Source organism: Pelobates fuscus, chromosome 3, assembly GCF_036172605.1.
Source record: "Pelobates fuscus isolate aPelFus1 chromosome 3, aPelFus1.pri, whole genome shotgun sequence".
Classification (NCBI taxonomy): domain Eukaryota; kingdom Metazoa; phylum Chordata; class Amphibia; order Anura; family Pelobatidae; genus Pelobates; species Pelobates fuscus.
In genome coordinates this window covers 184,796,740-184,817,496 of record NC_086319.1, presented here as the reverse complement: position 1 = coordinate 184,817,496, position 20,757 = coordinate 184,796,740, and the positions used below count along the sequence as shown (strand labels likewise).

The 20,757-nt window shown below is 44.7% G+C and overlaps 1 protein-coding gene across 1 annotated transcript in view; it reads left to right on the top strand.

The window, feature by feature from the left end:
• The first annotated feature begins 10,993 nt into the window (after positions 1-10,993).
• Positions 10,994-20,757, top strand: part of LOC134600980 (solute carrier family 45 member 3-like) — a 66,638-nt gene continuing 56,874 nt past the window's right edge. Inside the window, exon 1 of the mRNA XM_063445384.1 lies at positions 10,994-11,211. The gene's annotated coding sequence lies outside the window, so the exon portion shown is untranslated. The remainder of the gene's footprint in view (positions 11,212-20,757) is intronic.

The window sequence follows — 20,757 nt, the reverse complement described above, 5'->3', positions numbered from 1 at the left end:
TGTGTGTGTATGAATGCAGTGTGTGTGTATGAGTGCAGTGTGTGTGTGTGTGTTGCAGAACCTTGGTGGGGGGTGGGCATTTTTGTTATTTTTTAAAAAATTATTTTAATAATTTTTTATTATTATTTTTTAAGTATTATTTTTTTTGTTTTATTAGTAATTTTTTTAGTATTATTTTTTATTATTAATATTTTATTATTATTATTTTTTTCCACCCCCCCTCCCTGCTTGATACATGGCAGGGAAGGGGGCTCTCAGTCTCTGGTGGTCCAGTGGCATTGGCAGTTCAGTGGAGGGGGGCTAGCAGGAAGCACTTACCTCTCCTGCAGCTCCTGTCAGCTCCCTCCTCCGCGCCGGTCCGGTAGGCTCCCTCTGCAAGTCCCAGTGTAAGTCTCGCGAGAGCCGCACTATGACCCCGCTGCTCTCGCGAGACTTACACTGGGAGCTGACAGAGGTGCTGAACGGACCGGCGCGGAGGAGGAGGGAGCTGACAGGAGCTGCAGGAGAGGTAAGAGCTCTCTGCCAGCCCCCTGTCTGTATTGTGGCAATGTAAATTGCCATAATACAGACACTGACTCGAGTATAAGTCGAGTTGGGGTTTTTCAGCACAAAACATATGTATATACTCGACTTATACTCGAGTATATAAGGTATTTGACTTTCATGATGGGTAGCACTGTTTGAGTAATTTTAATTTATATCCATTCTCCTTTGGTATTATAGGCACACAGGCCTACTTCGTGCTGACGTAGTTTGAGCTATTAAGGGATAGTATTCAGGGTGTTTCTTATTTCTGACAAGCATAGGACACACTACCACTTTTTCCTTTTTCCTTTTTCCCACCTGTCTTCTTATGTGGCTCCAGCACCTCTGTGTATGTATGTAAGCACAGATTTTAGTGTGTGCTGAGGTATATCTGGGTTTTAGATGCCCTGATGCCCTTAATATCTTTACAATGATAGATACACACAGGTGTTAGTGTGTGTTGATATGTGTAGGTGTAATGTGCTTATATCTAGCCTCAGCACTACAGCTATTATAGATATAAATATATTTTGATATTACTGTAAGGCATACAGTACTAGGGTGACTATGCTTTAACTTCTTAGTTTAGGACTCGCCTATCTTTACCCCTCACCTGCACTACCTACATACCTACTTCCAGTATCTCTCTGCTACCAGCAACTAGATATCCAAAGTTAGATCTTAGCGTAGTGTTCTCTTCCCCATACCATATACCAGGCATTCAGAAGTGTGAATATTTATTGTAAAATTAGGGTAAGAACTTTAAGAGGCCTTGGGACATTTTTTGTCCAACTTTACAGAAGTGTAAAATGCGATTCTCTTTTCCTGTAGAGTCAGTTTTATTTTAAGTTTCCTTTTGTTATTTTTCTTTTAAAAATGTATTACCACTCTTCCTGTGTTGTAAGTAATGAGGGTCAGGAACGTACCTATAGCATTTGTCACCCAGGGCGGATCCTGTATTTGGCAAACCCCCTCCTTCCCATATAATTTTTGTGTTTTCAAGAATATGTATTACAGAAATGTAAAATCTGTATGTTAGAAAGAGTCCCCTCAAGGCCCCATTACAGACTACAATTGAGTCTAATTGTCACTGTAGAGGGGTTTCTTGAACACTCTCCCATTCACAATATAGTAATATAACATAGCTTTCTCATACCCAGCCCAGCTGGTTTTTCGCACCTTAATTACTGTGGCAGGCTGGCTGCAGCTGACAGTTGTGTCTGGCAGACTAGTGTGGCAGGCTGACATGCTTTTTTCTTCCCCCAGCCCCTTTGGCATTTGTTTCTCTCCAACCCCTTTTTTTGTCTGTTTTTCCCCTTTCCCTCTGTGTCTCCGCCCCCCCCCAGCCCTTCTGAGTTTGGTCCCCCCCCCAGCCGCTCTGTGTGTCTCTTTGTGCCCCTCTGTGTGTTTCTTTGACCTCTCTCAGCCCCTCTGTGTGTCTTTTTGTGCCTGCCAGCCCTTCTGTATGTTTCTTTGTGCCCCCCCCCAGCTCCACCATATCTCATTAAACCCCCAGCCTCTCAATGTGTCTCTTTAACACCCAATCCCCTAGTTGTGCCTCATTAACCCCCTTTATGTTTTTCATGCCTCAGCCCCCCCAGCCCCTTCATGTATCTCATTCCTTTCTCAACCCAGCCCCTCCATGTATCTCATTTACCCTCCATACCTTGTTGTAGCATGGCTGAGCTGCTGACCGTGGTGAAAGAGCTTCTGTTCCACTACATTCAATGACCGTCAGGAGGTGACCATTTCCCCTCCTGCCGGTTACCCTTCAATTGTCCCCCAGTCCAGTGTGCCAAAGGTGGCCGCGCACCGGACCAAAGTTATGGTGGATCAGTCCGGCCCTGATGGCACCCCCCTAATACGTAGAACCCCATGCCCTCTGTACTCCAGTGATTAGGGTTAACCCCTATCTATATGTTGTGGGTCTAACCCACATACCAATATATGTGTAGCCTATAATCATAACCACTAGATCTAGCTATAGTGGTCAGGGTGTTTAAAGTCTCTGTTTAAGGACAAATGCTATTCATGGCTGCCATCACAGTCTTATGCCTATAAATGTTATTCCAGCATGAAATACCTTGTTAAATGAGTAGCAACAAGTGTCTATCACAGAGCATAACTTGGCATTTATATTTGGAAATACATGCCTTTGTATGTACAACGTGCCATTTTTTTTTTAAAGCTTTGCTCATATTAGAGGAACATGAATTAAAAAAACACATCATAGCATGCTAATAGGGAAAGACCATCATTAATGGTTGTGTGGGTATGTATCTGTCATCTTTACTGATGAGATGATGATGGCCTCTTACACCCTTCCTTGCTTTTCTGTTCCTTCTTTGTTCCCATCTCACACCTGACACACCCCTAGCTTAGCAGACTCTTTTAGTCTCCAGATAGTTTGATTAGATAATGAATCTGTGCACACAGAACTTACTCCATACTACAAGCTCATAGTGTCAAACCTAAACCTAAAACCCATCCCATGTGTTCCCTATTAAGGGTTAATAAGTAAAGGGGTGTATATAAAAAATACCCCTTTCTGTCTCATTAGAGATATCTTTGCCAGAAGCTCAAGGAAGCAGGCTGAAGGGTCAGTGTTAGGACCCGCTTAGGGGGGTCTGCCTTGACGTTGGCAGGCGGGCATCCCTCCAATGGCCATTGGAGCAACTAAATGACCTCCATTTGTCTAAATATACATAGGGATTAAGGAGAAAGCGCAAGTAACATTTTCTTTTCTTTGGTTTTTACTATATATTGGGGCTGATGTGTGTTGTAGTCCTTGCTGCTTAAGCGCAGGACTTCTCTTTTTGTATTTGTATTTACTTTGTATCACACAGCCTGGTTACAATGCTGCTACCCATCCCATGTGTTCCCTATTAAGGGTTAATAAGTAAAGGGGTGTATATAAAAAAATACCCCTTTCTGTCTCATTAGAGATATCTTTGCCAGAAGCTCAAGGAAGCAGGCTGAAGGGTCAGTGTTAGGACCCGCTTAGGGGGGTCTGCCTTGACGTTGGCAGGCGGGCATCCCTCCAATGGCCATTGGAGCAACTAAATGACCTCCATTTGTCTAAATATACATAGGGATTAAGGAGAAAGCGCAAGTAACATTTTCTTTTCTTTGGTTCAAACCTAAATGTTGTTTATTCTTGTTTTGAGACTCATTTCCCTAAGGAAAGGGTCTGAGTACCTTTGTGGTTATGCTCCCTGCATCTTTTAATTAAACAAGCTGGTTTAAAGTGACATTATGCGAGTAAAGAAAAAGCTGAATTTTGTAAAATTATACGGCTTATTTTGTAAATTATAGAATGTGGATAGCAAGCCAAATTTTGAGGCAAAATAGCTTATATTTTTGCCAGTTGGACTCTTTTTTTTGCATCTCATTTGTGCTCTTTTATTATCAACTCCACAATTCCTGGTTAGGATAAAACCTTCATAGTGTCTATCATGGCGTTATTCACTAAACTCCGATTGGAAATCTGAATAGTAAACTTATTATTTTGTATTTCTCCTTTTCAGCTTAGTGTAAATTTGACCATTTCTATTTTAAATCGCTACTCTACTGAGTTTAGTGAATAAACCTGCATTTGTGCAGATCATTACAATATTATAATAACATTTACCTGCAAAATTAGCGGCCAAGTGTGCTCAAGGGTTACAAACCATTACTCCTATAAGAGCTGAAATGCAAGTCCAAAACCACCTTTCTTTCTATTTTGTAATAAATGTGTATTGAAAACTAATGAAATTATACAAGAAAAAAGTAAATATATATGATGTTGTCATACCAATAATGTAATTATTATGGAAATGTCAGGTTTGACAAAGCTTGACAAAATGGTGGTGTAACCGTGGGCGGTTCCCTTATTTACCTCTATAATGTCTTAAAGCATAGAACTTAGCAGGGCTAACCATACAGATATCTTAGCCATAATGTTATATAGTTAGTAAGAGATCCTCTATTTAACATATGTAAATAATTGAGAATACAATATAAAATAAGGATTGTCTTGGAAGCAATAGTTTTGTCTTTTAGATATTTATTATATAAAAATATAAATATAGACATATAACATCCATTATAGCAGAGTTTATAAGATGAAATTAAATGCTTGCAAATATCATTAATAGGTTAACATACCCTTCTGAACATGTCATCATGTCAGCCTCTCAGTCATTTTAAGATGGAGCAGCATCTGTCTCCAAGTCTCTCCTCTGTTTCTTAACATTTTAAAAGTACACCTATTTATACCTTAAGTGTCGTCATTTTAGAGTCACCATAGTTCATATATGAAAAAGTAACTTGTCTACTTTAAATCAATTTAGGACCTCCCTTAATTTGGCAAAGATACAAGGCCATAACTAAAGGGTGTATACGTCATGGAAATTTTCCTGACTTAGTTCAAGATGGCATCTTAAAGTCTGAATAGCTTATCTGTTGTTTATACTAAGACGTAAGTGCACAGTCGTGGGAGATTCCCGGATTTGGGGAAGTTCCATTAACTTGGGGTTACCACAGTATATTGTGTACTGAAAGAGTCGTAGTATAGCCTTGAAGCTTGTTTATGCGTTATTGTTATTGTAATTCGTCTGGGACAAAATGGCGCAAACATATTATGCACTGAGGTTATTGCTTAAAGAAACATCTATGAAAAACAATATGTTCCATTTCTAACACCTTGTCAGTTTGCAATATCTCTTAAAGACAAAGTACACAGTTTAAGAAATACAACCTTTCATTCTAAAACTTGTAATATTTGCATTTGCCCATAACAGTGGCACACAGTGTTTAGGTTTATGAAATTTTATTTTTATGGTTTTGCTCTTTATAATTAAAACGTAAACAAATAAGAAGGAATGTTCTGGGGCAGAGCCTGGCAAGCCAGCTGGAAAGACGTGTCTCACCTGAACTCCTGCTGCCGGGGAAGTATACCTGGGGATATCTCGTGCTGACGTGCAGGGAAACTCACTCTGGGGAGCCCTATACACTGGGGACCCCTACATGCAACTTTTGATACCTAACGCAAAGCCTTGGGACGCCGGCAACCGCAGCAGCAGGTTGGGGCCTACAAGAGACGGTGTGGGGGAAAGGCGGCTGCTTTCATCCCACTGAACTGAGACACACAAACTCAATGCACCTACTCCCCCCCCCCTCTCTTTGGACTGGTGGGGGATATCCCGGTCCCTGTTGATCTGCGCTGCCACAGCCACGAGCCTCACAGTGGGTGATACATTACTCCCAAGCTGCACGGGAACGGAGGTCACCACGATGGTGGATACATCTGGCCTTGCTACACGTGGCCTGCACACGCATGGGCTAGCCTCACCCAGCCCCCACCAAAAATCCAAGGACACTATTGAAATTATCTTTGACAAATTTTGGGCCATGTTGATGTAACGCGCATTTGGCTGAATATGTCCCACCTTAAGGAGAGAGAGAATGTGGCAAGGGGAGGCCGCAAGGGCGCACAGAGGTCTCAAGCGTCTGCGTCCTACACACACTGCCCACCTGGGGTGAGAGCTAACAGGACTGTGTCCTGTAAGTACCAGCCACACAAACGGAGGGCTACAAGGCGCAAGCGAAGAAACCCACAGATGGTACGCTGTACCCACCGTGCTATCCTAGGAGGGAAGACCCTGGGCTGCAATGGTCTCCAACTGGACTCACCTACCTAGTTCTGCTGCAGAAGGCGCCTGATTTGGAGGTATAACCGTGAAGTCTGATCACTGATCGCTATACATTTTGTTTGACCTTATTGTTTCCCCCATCCACCATTAGTATGCTTTATACTATTGCACTCTCAACTTATTTTAGTTAGGTGGATAATAGGCATATATGGAGTCTAGATACCCATAGGTTATGTCTAACTGTACTGCTACCACAAACTTAGGCTAGGTTCATATCAGCATATAAGGTACCTGCCTGACTACTCGGTGGGAGAAGGGAATACGTGACATTCTCAGTAGATCGTGATAAGCTGTCTCATAGAATCTTGATCAAACGTGATGCTATTTTTCTAATATATAATATCTATGTTTTCAGTGTGCACCACTCTTAATTCCTACACCAAAAAATGTGCGCAGTTCCGCCTATTTGCCTACACTGTTAAGAGTAATGTTAATAATTGTCTTGCTTTGCTGTTGTAGCATAGCGAGAATGCTTGTTACTATCATGCATGTCAAAAAAAAATAAAAAATAAATGGAATGTTCTATTCATACATGTTTATCATAGAAAATTGTATATTTTACAATGTATTAAAAATTAAAAAAAATATATATCATATATAAAAATATAGAAATTGTAAAAAATATTTAAATATGAAAGCGACCATTCAAGTCTGGCGTAATGTGGCCACTCCACTAACCCTTACCACCTCACCGTCCCCACTGCTACCACTAGTCAACAACATGGCCTTCCATGGGTTTGGAAGCCAGAACCTTCAAATGCCTATTGGGGCAAAAGATTCCTGGATTTGCCATGCCCTTGATGATGGAAGGCTCAGACCCCTGGAATCCCTAGCGTCAACCGAAAGGTCACACTTCATGTTACACTTTCGACATCGCCAGCTCTCTGAATTCATATTATCTATCGTCCCGGCCAACTCCACTTCGCAAAAGCACACAGAATTCCAATCACTATGCATGGACCCTGACCCAATGGTAAGGGGCCTGTACATTCTCTATGGCATGCTCTTGAAACTGAAGAGATTACTGCCACCGGGTTTTATGGGGAAGTCTCGCCTAAACAGTGGTCCAAAATCTGTACCCTCACACTACATTGCGCACCAGATGACAAGTGCTGGAGGTGTGGTGGGGAAACGAGAACCTTTCTACACTTATGGTGGGATTGTCCTCTGATCCAACCATACTGGGCAACCATGCACAAAATTATCCAACAGTTTTCAGATGACCCACCACCGCTGCAACCTGCACCATCACACTAAAACACGCTCTTTGGCCTGGCCTATAAATGATCCCTAACGATTGAATCCTCAATGTAGCTAAAAACCTGATCCCACTATATTGGAAAAAACAGACGCCCCCGCCTATGACCCTATGGTACCAATGCATGGAGAAGCTCCGAGCCCTAGAGGAGCTCTCCCTACAGGCAGAGGGGAGATCACAAACATACAAACATCCATGACAATCTGGACACACTGGATCCTCTGCACTGACGGGGCCGAATTCCAAGTCCTCATTCAATAAGCGGGTGATCCCTAATGAGACTGGCACTAGGGAACACAAGAAAGGACGACGGCTAGATGACCCCACCCAACTTTTAGTCACATTTTCAGTCGAGACCGCGACAGACTGCAGACGAACTACCCCATTCTCTCACAATGTACACTACGCATAAGCTGAACCTAGGATACACATACCATGCGGAACCAACAACACCGCTCCCGCCCGAGACACCACGACTGGGGGGAAAGAAGAGGAAACTAAAGCAACCAATGGGACCGTTGGTGCCACCTTGTTCACAGTAGACACCTGACTGGATCGGGGGGGGAGACTGGGGGTACAATACCACATAGGGAGACGGGGGCATTTCATGGACTAGGTCGCAACGGCAACCACCTCGGGTCCATACAACCCTATCTGATGCCCGAGAGCGACAGAGCACAATACCCCAGACACTGACTTCAACCTGACGACACCGGAAACACTATGCCAGGGGGGTTGCTGGGGCTCCCATCATGCCGACGCCCTGCAAGCCATACAGCACGCACTCACACTACCGCAACTGCCACCTGGAGATGCAACCACATTGCTAGACAAGCTATGCGTCCTCCACCCTACCGTATCCTCTCCCTTATTCTCTTCCCTTTCATCATTCCACAGAATTTAACTTGAAAAGCAACGTAACCGGAATTGCCATGTAACCTAGGATACTTTCCACCCGACCCGACCGCCACTATGGTATAGCATGCCCCGGCTGGCTAACGCTGCAAATCTCTCAGGATCCCCGACAGCAGCCAGGGTACTTTTATGGTTAATAAAACATTACCCCCACATAGTGGTCCACCACCGGACATTCAAAATAACCTTGGATATCAGCAATGTATCGGAGACCTACATGTCTCCATTTACTTATGTGATTTGCTGCTGCCCTGAAAATTTGTATACCATGCAGATGTGGCCAGGAGTCCATTATAACTGCTGCAAGGCCCATAGGACAAGCACTAACTCCTTGTTCTTTCAGCAGGTTTCTCTAACCCTCAACTTGCTAATAAAGATTTTATATGCTTCACATTTACAGTTTATAAATGCATTGAGGATGATTTTATATATAAATATATCAGCAAAGTCTAGTTGTAGACGGAGGTTAGGTGCATGCACAAGAGGCCACAAAATATATACAAATCTTGTATTTAGGCCCTCCATCATTTTCAGTTCAAGGTCAAGGAAGTACAAATCCAGCATCGAAGGAAGGCAACTTGTACAAGGGGGTTGTGTGAAAGATTGCGCTGCATACCACTCCTACAGTGGTGTGGCAAGATTTTGATTGGAGGTGGATGAATGGGACTGCTGATCTTACAGAATGGCTACATAATACCCTATAGAAATTCATGTTACTATGGTACCTGGATCCCAGACTATGTAGTGCATTTGAACTGGATTCTAAATATCACATGGAGTCAGTGAAGGTCTCTGCGCAGTGTTATAATGTGCTCAAAATTGTGTTTCTGTCTTTTCTACATGCTTCCAAGTTCTATAATCAGGGCCGGCATTAGGCGCCATGTTCAAAAAAATCTTCACAGCGCCCCACCACCCTGGTTATACCCCTTCATTAGAGGTGTAGTGTTTATATAGGGGATTTATTAAATTATTAATATTTAAAAACAGAGAGAGTGTCAGGGCTCCGCGGGCAGCGGTGAGGGGAGGCTGCAATCCTCTCGCAGCACTCACCCTCGGTCCGTCGCCGCCCGCGGTCCCCTCTCCCCTTACCGATAAGCGAGCGGCGTCCTCTCCTCTTGACACGCCGCTCGCGTCCTCTTCTCCTCCTCCCAGCGGCAGCATGTCTAACGCTGCACGCTGGGAGCCGGCACTATTATCTAAGCGCCGGGGTCACTCACGTGACCCGGCGTTAAAGCTACAGTGCAACAAACACAGTGGGAGGTATAGATATCCCCCACGTGTGTTTGTTAATACTGATTGGTGGTTAGCCAATCAGGATTCAGGCTAGGATTTAAATACTTACCTTTCCTGTCTATCTGTGCCCTGTTGTGGTCTTTGCTTTATAGTATTGATTCTGAACGTGTGCTTTCTGGTTACGTACTCTCTGGCTTGTTATACTGACTTTGTGACTTTCTCCTACCCTTTGACCTCGGCTTGTTTCTCGTTATTCTGTTTTCTGGTTCCCCTTACTCGGCTTGTCTCCTGACTATTCTGTGTGTGCTTAGCCCGGCCACTCTAAGGACCGGTACTGCACACTTTCTGTCTGTGTGTCTGTGTGTGTGTTAGCGTGTTGGGTTCCCCAGTATCGTGACAGAGAGGGCATGCTGATCTCTGATGGTCCAGTGTGTGCTGGGAATCTTGTCTGCCACTCCACCGGGTGTAGACTATGAGTAACTGTCTTGCGAACTCAGGCATTTACAGAAGGGAAGGGGCTAGGACTTTCATGCCAATCCAACCAATCTGAACTAAACTTTTATATAACTAGATGTTTGTCTTTTTAAAGTTGGCACTTTTAAAATGAATTCTCCCCAGCCCTGCCTTACACTGTAGCAACATGTCTTCACAACTTCCCCGTGGCATTTTGCCTCTCTCAAATATATTTTATTAAGGGAAAAAGTGATGATAGGGAGCAATCACCATGGAAACCAACAACATGGAGATTATGTATGAAAAGTGGTATATTCCCAATTGAAACTTTTTTTTTTTTCTGCCACTATACTATTTGCAATAATACTCCATTATCTGTGCCACATCATATCTTACTGCACCACTTCTGACACTCTTTTTTTCTGATTCTGACTCTCTCTTTTTTTGGTTAATTTCTTGCTTCCAATGTATAAAATGTATAAAAAAAGAGCCACAAAAGCACACATTTTTCCGACATCTTACCCTTCCTCACATTCTGCCCCATCCTCTCTCTTTCTGGCGCTCACTCAGGCTACTTCAGCCACTGTCACTGACTCTCCCTCGAAGTCTGCAGCAGTTCCTCTCTCTCACTCAGTCTGTCACATTCCCTCACAGTAACTCTCTCTCAGAATCTCGGTCTTAGCCCATTTCCCTTACTTCCTCCATCACTCTGCCTCAGCCCCTCTCTGACTCGCCAGCACTCTGTCTCAGTCCCACTCACCGACTCCTCAGCACTCTCTGTCTTAGCCCCTCTATGACTCCCCATCAGTCTCTGTCTCAGCCCCTCTCTCTAACTCTCCATCAGTCTCTGTCTCAGCCCCTCTCTCTGACTCCCTATCACTCTCTGTCTCAGCCCCTCTCTCTGACTCCCTATCACTCTGTGTCTCAGCCCCTCTCCTTTACACTGTCTCAGTCACTGACTCTCCATCCCTGGAGTTTCCGTTTCCTGCCGGTTGCTGCCCCCAGATCTAACTCCACATTTCCTCTCGCCGCAGACATTTAAATGCCCCCGGTGCCGGGAAACCTGGTCCAATCAGATCCAAGGAAGAAATGCCCCCGACCCGGCTCCGTCCCCGTCCCCGGAAGGATCTGGTAAGACAAAGAACACTCAGCCCAGTTACTTTGTATCCGTGTTCGAACACGCCTGGGAGCTCAGTACTCAACGTGAAGTTACTTTATAGCAGAGCTTGGCATTGTTTGACTCTTGTATAACTCACAGCCACTCCGCGCACTTTAATAACTATACCTTCAGCTACAATCCCAGTGTTAACTACATTTATACACGTCAAAAAAACTTTACATTTCCTCATTCAACTGTAGTTGACAATCTCCCATACAGAGCCTTGAATGCATTAACTATTTCATTGCCCCATAAGCAGAGCCTGTTGCAGAGGATGAAGTTGGTACTGCATGATACACACATTGAAATAAATGGCTGAAGAGGTCTGAATAATTTCTTCAGCTGTTTCTTTGAAAAGTTTAGCAGCAAACGCTGTAGGGTTATTGCTACATAGACGTGTGTTTTAGTGAATAGTTTGTGCATCTGAGAAGTAAACATGACAGCACTTTCAAATTCATTCTGCCTGTTATTTTAACATGATTCATTGTTTGGTTCAAAGGAATTTAAGTTATCAGCTGAATAGATACTGTAGATTGCAGTCTAATGCATTACTACTATTTAACGGTGTTATCTCCTCTATGTTGTTATATCAACTTTGCTGTCAATTATATACCTGCTGGTATCCCACAAGTTAAAGTAAATAACATACATATGCATAAAATATTACGTTTCCTACGTCCTGGTTAGGCCACACTGAACAATGTCATAATATACCATCAGTATAAAAATCTTTTACGGATATTAACTTCTCAGGGATCTGTTTCATATTTTCAGTAAAACAATTTTTAGGGATAACTTCCGAGGGCTTCCTCTTTTTCATATTTTCAAAAGTTAGTATAAATTAGGCTTCAGCCTTCTAGTGTCTTGTGTGAAACCTAAAAAATATTACTCTTTCCCAGGACCAACACAAAGGTGACCAGGTGCAATTAAACCAAACACACAGTTCACCACAAAATGCCTCCTCATAGCAAGCTGCATTGAACTGCCCCAGCTCACATCATGACAGTCTCTGGCCGAGGTGACAATGAAAATACCATGCACAGTTTTGGTCAATATGTATGGCCTAACACATTTATTAGGGCTGAACCTCTGGCTGGGGTGACAATGAAAATACCATGCGCAACTCTGGTCAATATATATGGCCTAAAACATTTATTAGGGCTGAACCTCTGGCAGGGGTGACAATGAAAATACCATGCACAGTTTTTGTCAATATATATATGGCCTAAAACATTTATTAGGGCTGAACCTCTGGCTGGGGTGACAATGAAAATATCATGCACAGTTTTGGTCAATATATATATTTATTTTAAAAAGACACTATACATTTGCTCTTCAGTATGACCGGATTAAGCATGCAGTACACAAAGTTGAAAAATAGGACAATCAGATTGGATAGGAAGATTTTGGATGAGATAGTGTGGAGAACCAGTAAATGCTATGGTAACTTCAGCATCTGTATTGGAGATTCTTAAGGACAAGCTTTTATGGAGTAGGTGGGTTTAACAAGGAAAGTTTAAAGCTTTGGTATGTGGGGAAGAATCTGACTGAGCAAAGAATTCAAAAGGTTAGGTGCAGCATGGAAGCTGTCGCACAGAGGAGAGTGGAATAAACCCCTTAAGGACCACACTTCTGGAAAAAAGGGGAATCATGACATGTCACACATGTCATGTGTCCTTAACCCCTTAAGGACCAAACTTCTGGAATAAAAGGGAATCATGACGTGTCACACACGTCGTGTGTCCTTAAGGGGTTAAACAATGACAAGAGAGGCATTAGGCCTAGGCTGAACAAATTATGAAGAATGAAGGAGCATTATTTGACATCTAGTGCAGTTCAGTTTTACTTCGCTATTGGTGGGCATTATAGATGTCCCGAACGGTTTGCTGGCGAACATATGCGATGTTCGGTCCGCCCCCTATTCGTCATCGAGTAAACTTTGACCCTGTACCTCACAGTCAGCAGACACATTCCAGCCAATCAGCAGCAGACCCTCCCTCCCATCTCCTGGACAGCATTTATTTTAGATTCATTCAGAAGCTGCATTCTTTTATTTTATTTTCATTTTTTTGTATAATTTTTTTTTTTAGACAAAAGTGTGTTATATTTGAGCATGCTAGGCTGAACGTGCGTATATCATGGCTAGTTGCACTGAGGGTATGAGTATATAGCAGTACATTGTTGAGAAAGATGGCTGTCATGTTTAGGGTGTAGCTTGAACGTTACTAACTGTGTATTTATATCAGCAGCTCCACCACTAGTTATAAATCAAGTGTGAGTCGCCCCATGAGATGAGACTAGTGAATAACATAATACATGAACGGTTAAGGTAAAGGCATGTAAGGAACTACGACAATAAACTCTTTAGGAGGTGAAATAATGACATGTTTAAACGCTTGCTACTTTAGGATTAGTTAATGTTCAGAGAGCAGTTCATGTGATCAAAGGCATGGTGTGGAGGATCGGCTATAGTGGGACATGCTTGGCAGGCTGCTGTTTACTGCTTGTGCTCATCCGATCCCTTCTGGGCGCCAGGTGCAGACCCTGGAAATCCCTGATAACTGGAACAACAAAGGCAAGTCTCTGGCTGAGTGTCGGGCTCGCGGCTTGAGGTAGTTGAAGCTTGTTTTGTCGGGTGGTCGGATCTGTCCCGGTGGTGCTTCACGTCCGGTGCGGGATTGTGGTGGCTTAAGGTGGAGGCGAGTGCTTGACGTGGGGCAGGCTCTGCATTTCTGTTTGTGCCTCCGGTCCCGTCTTCGATGCCTTTTGTTGGATTTTAATGGGGACTGCTTCGCTTAGCTGTGGTGGAGCTTGTTGGGGCTGTGGTGGAGCTTGTTGGGGCTTCCTGCTTGTTATTTGCTTCCAAAATTGATTAAAGAGTCTGTCCAGCTTAGACTCTATATCCTGCCATGCTTTGCTGGTACCAGGAGGACACGCGGCTGCTGCCATATTGGGAGAGTCGCAGATGAGTATGTCAGCCTGGGCGGCTGTGCTCTGTGCGTCCATTAGCTCCAGACAGTCTCTCGGGGGTGGACCGGGATAACCCCCACCGGTCCGAGGGGGGGGGGGGTAACGACGGAGCTCCTGCCGGGAAGTAGCTGCTCCTGGGCATCCCAGGATCGGGAAATCGGCCGCCTCTCCCGCCCGGTGAGCACCAGGCCACACTTGCCACGCGGAGGTAAGTAAGACTCTGTCGAGTTGCTGACCGCTATTAATCATGTCGGGTCGGTCAGGTAGGAGCAACATTGCTGGGTCATCCCCTTCTGGGGTGAAATTCGCTTGTTGATAGCTGCTTAAAGTGAGATATTGAGGGAGCTCACACGAAGTGCGTCTTTCCTCCATGACAGCTAGGCCCTACCCCCCAGAAGCTGCATTCTTAGTGAGAGGAGGGACAGTGTAGCTGCTGCTGATTTAATAGGGAAATCGATAGCTAGGCTAGTGTATTCAGTGTCCTCTACAGTCCTGAAGGACTCATCTGATCTCTGCTGTAAGGACAGCACCCCAAAAAGCCCTTTTTAGGGCTAGAACATCAGTCTGCTTTTATTTATTTTTGTTGCCTGCCTGCCAGCGTGTGTGTCAGGCTCACAGCGTATACTGTGCCCACTTGCCCAGTGCCACCACTCATATCTGGTGTCCCAATAGCTTGCATTTAAAAAAACAACTTTTTTGACTGTAATATAATAGCAGTCAGTTTCCTTCACACGTGTGCGTTTCAGGGCCTGCCAGGGCACAGTGTCACACTAGTGCAACTCATATCTGGTGTAACAGTAGTGTACATTTAAAAAAAAAAATACAGGGGGCTTGTTGTCACCTTTCGGGGACCCTTGATGTTGTACGTGGCTGGGTGGAGGAAGAGACCTTCAATGACATCAGTGAGGACAAGGAACGGGACATGGCTAGCTTGGTATCCAACCTTGTGCAAATGGGGAGTTTGCGGTTGTGCAAATGGACTGTTTATGGTTGTTTGCGGTGCGTTAAACGGAGAGTTTGGTCTGTCACTGTGAAGCGGGCGTAACCCTTACACTACCTGATCGATACAACATCATACCTGATGTTTTAAAGCACGTTATTCCAAACAATTTAGGAATGTTAGGTGATTTATGCTCTTTATGGATTAAAACCAGACTCTGCATCAACTATGTAATTTTCCATGGGAGTTTTGCCATGGATCCCTCTCCGGCATGCCACAGTCCAGGTGTTAGTCCCCTTGAAACAACTTTTCCATCACTATTGTGGCCAGAAAGAGTCCCTGTGGGTTTTAAAATTCGCCTGCCTATTGAAGTCTATGGCGGTTCGCCCGTTCGCGAACATTTGCGGAAGTTCGCGTTCGCTGTTCGCGAACGGAAAATGTTATGTTTGCGACATCTCTAGTGGGCATAGGTCAGAGTAGTGGATACACATGGGACAGAGTTACAGTAATCCAGGCAGGACATTACTGCTGAGTAGTATTTCTTTTGGTCTTGTCTGGTGTTAGGAATGGAAGTATCTTGGAGATGTTCTTAAAGCGACAGACATGTATGCTTTGCAGAATAAGTTGGCGCTATATAAATACCAATAATAATTGTTGGTGAAAATGTGGCATTTTGACAATGATTTCAAGAGGTTGATGGTGAGGGTGGAACTGCTTGAGTGTACATTTATACGAGAGGTGTTGACACATTTGGAATATAATGACACCAGGAACTGATTAGAAAATGAAGATATATATTGGACATACAAATCAATGTTTTAATGTACACCTGTTATAGTCAGTCACTACATGTCCAGACTTGCAGTCTGGCTCAGGAGGCTACTAATTTGGGATACTTTGTAAAGAAGGAAAGTACTCTGGGATACTTTGTAAAAGATGCCAGGTCATGCCTAAATGCAAATTAAATTTAAAGAAACCATGCATCATAACAGCAATACAAGACAACAGGGCAAGTAACAAAAATAATGATATCATAATAGATAATTAAAAACCCAGAGCATACAAGACCAGTGTTGTGGCAATGACAATTAAGTAGACTTACCACAAAACAAAAAGTCAGCAAAAACTCAGGGGTCCTATAAAGTAGCACATAACATTTAGAAGAATAGTAATATTAGGGCAGCAATGACAGGACAGTAGTAAAAAGTACACACAAAATTACAGCTTAAGATGTAAAAATGGTTTATGCTGGAGCAAAAATGATCCCCCAAATCAACCTAGGCTAATACCTATAGTCAGCAGTAACAAACAATCCTTTATATGTGTACATTTGAGCCATATTTTAGTTCAAAGCTGTGCCATTGTCCTAAATTTGAACTAGCAGCTTTTCTATACACAAAGAACACCCATTGTATTTACTCCAAAGTGTATGTCAACAATTCCTTAATTGTATTTGTTTCTGGTATGTTTTTTCTTTCTTATGAGTCTTATACAGTAGGAATCATAAAAGTGTATTAATCAGTGATAGAAAAATAATGAAACGTAGAAATAACTTAATTTTTTTTATACTATTCTGGATTTGAAATCTACCAGTAAAGTTTTGTCATGTATAAATAGGGGCTTTAATTCTTGGGATGAAAATATAATTTTGCCTCTTTATAAATCGCTGGTAAGACCACACCTTAAATATATACACCCAAAGTGATAGCACACCAAATATACTCATGTATCGGAGCAGCACAGGTTCAACACATTGGTGTGCTATCACTTTGGGTGTACATTGTGCTGTGTTTTATGTATTCTATGTAAAGGTGATAGGGGAGTACACCTTCTTTTTACCCAAGTCGTATTTTTCTTATATTTTATTTTCTGAAGCGCCTACACAAACATTTTCTTAATTTTTTGCACACCTTGAATATGCTGTGCAATTTGGTCACCTGTTCTAAAGAAGGATATCATGGCACTAGAAAAAGTGCAAAGACAGGTTACAAATTTGATAAAAGGAATGGAGCATTTTAGCTATGAAGAAAGGTTAAAACATTTAAATCGCTTTAGTTTGGGAAAAATGGCACCTCGGGGGGGATATGATCACATTATACAAATATATTCGGGTTCAGTACAAACCATTATCTGGAAATCTATTCATAGACAGGGCTATACATAGGACACGAGGTCACACATTTAGGCTGGCAGAAAGGAGATTTAGTCTAAGGCAAAGAAATATTTTTTTTTTTTACATTAAGAACTATAAGGATGTGGAATTCTCTGCCTGAAGAGGTGGTTTTATCAGAGTCCATACAGATGTTTAACCCCTTAAGGACCAAACTTCTGAAATAAAAGGGAATCATGACATGTCACACATGTCCTGTGTCCTTAAGGGGTTTTAAACACCATGGTATAAATACTTGCAAAAACATAACATACTGGAATATAATTTATAATTAGTGGGGTAATAGCTGCTTGATCCAAGGAGATATCGGATTGCCATTTTGGGGTTAAGAAAGAATTTTTTCCTAGTTTGTTGCAAAATTGGAAGCGCTTTTAAACTGTGTTTTTTGCCTTCTTTTGGATCAACAGCAAAAACATATGTGAGAAAGGCTGATTTGATGGACGCAAGTCTCTTTTCAGCTATGTAACTATATGTAACTTGTATAGCATTAGAGGTCTCTTGAAATAATATTTGAAGATTAAATTCAGTAGCTACAAGTAAACATTCAGTTGTGTTCGATCTGTCCATAGTTATAATGATGCTGTAGGAGGAAATGTTCTTATCACCTTGTCAGTTGCACTGGACTTCACCTGGTCATTATGATGATCAAGGCTGGTGCTACTGTCAAGTGGCACGGGAGTTTACCCATCAGGGCTGAGCAAAATTCCCATGCTAGGTCTCTGTCCCAAGGTCTAGACTGGCTCAACAGGAAACTGGGAGAGTTCCTTGTGGAGTTCCCTAACCTGGGGCCACGTGAGGCTTCTCCTAAGGCAGAAGGAGGTCTTTGGTAGAGAAGTCCACAGCCAACACAGGCTGGATGTAGCTGAGCTGTGTCCCTCTGGCCACCCATATGACCTGTAGGCTTAACTGCTAGCATTCCATTGCTGTACTTTCCCCTACTGATAAGCCTCAGCACCCAGATAAATTGTCTACAGCAGCGGTTCCCAAAGTGTGGGTCGCGACCCACTGGTGGGTCGCAGGGCGATCCCCAGTGGGTCGCGCTGACCCACACATCCAGGGCCGCCGGGCAGTCAGGCAAGCAGGCTTGCCCTGTATGCCGCCGGGCTCCCTCCAATCAGTCTGCCCAGCAGCTCTGGTCTGCAGCTCCGCCGGGTGCAGAGCTGCAGACCGTGTGATAGTCTCGCGAGCTCCCAGCGCGTTACCATGGCAACACTCTGGGAGCTCGCAAGACTTTTATTACACTGTCTGCAGCGCTGCACCCGGCGGAGCTCAGACCGAAGAGTTATCCCACCGGACCACCAGGGAGACACTGGACCACCAGGGATGTATAATGAAGGTAGGGCACAGAGCCCCAACAATGCCCCCCCACCCCAATGTAACCCCTTCTCTGCCTGCCCGGGCTGCCCCCCCACCCCAATGTAACCCCTTCTCTGCCTGCCCCCCCACCCCAATGTAACCCCTTCTCTGCCTGCCCCCCCACCCCAATGTAACCTCTTCTCTGCCTGCCCCCCCACCCCACTGTAATCTCTTCTCTGCCAACCCCCCCAATGTAGCCCCTTCTCTGCCTGCCTCCCCCCCCTACTGTAACCACTTCTCTGCCTGCCCTCCTCTCCCCCACTGTAACCCCTTCTCTGCCTGCCCTCCCCACTGTAACCCCTTCTCTGCCTGGCTTCCCCACTGTAACCCCTTCTCTGCCTACCCTCCCCACTGTAACCCCTTCTCGCATACCCCCCGACTGTAACCCCTTCTCTGCCTACCCCCCACTGTAAGCCCTTCTCTGCCTGCCCTCCTCCCTCCCCACTGTAACCCCTTCTCGCATACCCCCCGACTGTAACCCCTTCTCTGCCTACCCCTTCTCTGCCTACCCTCCTCCCCCCTACTGTAACCCCTTCTCTGCCTACCCCTTCTCTGCCTGCCCTCCTCCCCCCCACTGTAACCCCTTCTCTGCCTGCCCTCCCCACTGTAACCCCTTCTCTGCCTGCCCTCCCCACTGTAACCCCTTCTCTGCCTACCCTCCCCACTGTAACCCCTTCTCTGCCTACCCTCCCCACTGTAACCCCTTCTCGCATACCCCCCGACTGTAACCCCTTCTCTGCCTACCCCCCACTGTAAGCCCTTCTATGCCTGCCCTCCTCCCTCCCCACTGTAACCCCTTCTCGCATACCCCCGACTGTAACCCCTTCTCGCATACCCCCGACTGTAACCCCTTCTCTGCCTACCCCCTCCAATGTAACCCCTTCTCTGCCTACCCCCCTACTGTAAGCCCTTCTCTGCCTGCCGTCCTCCCCCCCCACTGTAACCCCTTCTCTGCCTACCCCCCACTGTAACCCCTTCTCTGCCTACCCCCCCACTGAACCCCTTCTCTGCCTACCCTCCACTGTAACCCCTTCTCTGCATACCCCCCCACTGTAACCCCTTCTCTGCATACCCCCCCACTGTAACCCCTTCTCTGCCTAACCCCCTTACTGTAACCCCTTCTCTCCCTGCCTCCCTCCCCCCCACTGTAACCCCTTCTCTGCCTACCCCCCACTGTAACCCCTTCTCTCCCTGCCCCTCTGTAACCTTTTCTCCCCCTGCCTCCCGCAAACACTGTAACCTTTTCTCCCCCTGCCCCCGTCACCTTTTCTCCCCCTGCCTCCCGCAAACTGTAACCCTTTCTCCCCCTGCCTCCCGCACACTGTAATCCTTTCTCCCCCTGCCTGTCCACTGTAATCCTTTCTCCCCCTGCCTGTCCACTGTAATCCTTTCTCCCCCTGCCTGTCCACTGTAATCCTTTCTCCCCCTGCCTGTCCACTGTAATCCTTTCTCCCCCTGCCTGCCCACTGTAACCCTTTCTCCCCCTGCCTGCCCACTGTAACCCTTTCTCCCCCTGCCCACCCACTGTAACCCTTTCTCCCCCTGCCCGCCCACTGTAACCCTTTCTCACACTGCCCCCACACTGTTACCAGTACACACACTCCCTCCCACACTGTCACCCTCACCTCCTGTCTCTGCGTGTCCTTTTGTGTCAGTGTGTGTCTGTGTGTATCTGTGTCATTGTGTGTATCGCTGTGTCAATGTGTGTATTTGTGTGTGTGTGTATACACTGCACACATACTCCATACAAAAAAACACTTACATGGAAACACACATTGTGTATATGTATATTTTATAAACACAATATACACACACTGCATCCACCACACACACACACTGCAATCAAACACAAACATTACATACAAACACACCCCTGCATTAAAACACTAAAATGATCTACAAACACCCCTTCATACAAACACCAACACTACACACAAAAAGCACACCTGCATTTAACCCCTTAAGGACACATGACATGTGTGACATGTCATGATTCCCTTTTATTCCAGAAGTTTGGTCCTTAAGGGGTTAAAGTCCTACACTACATATACAAACACCCCTGCATTCAGACACAAACATTAC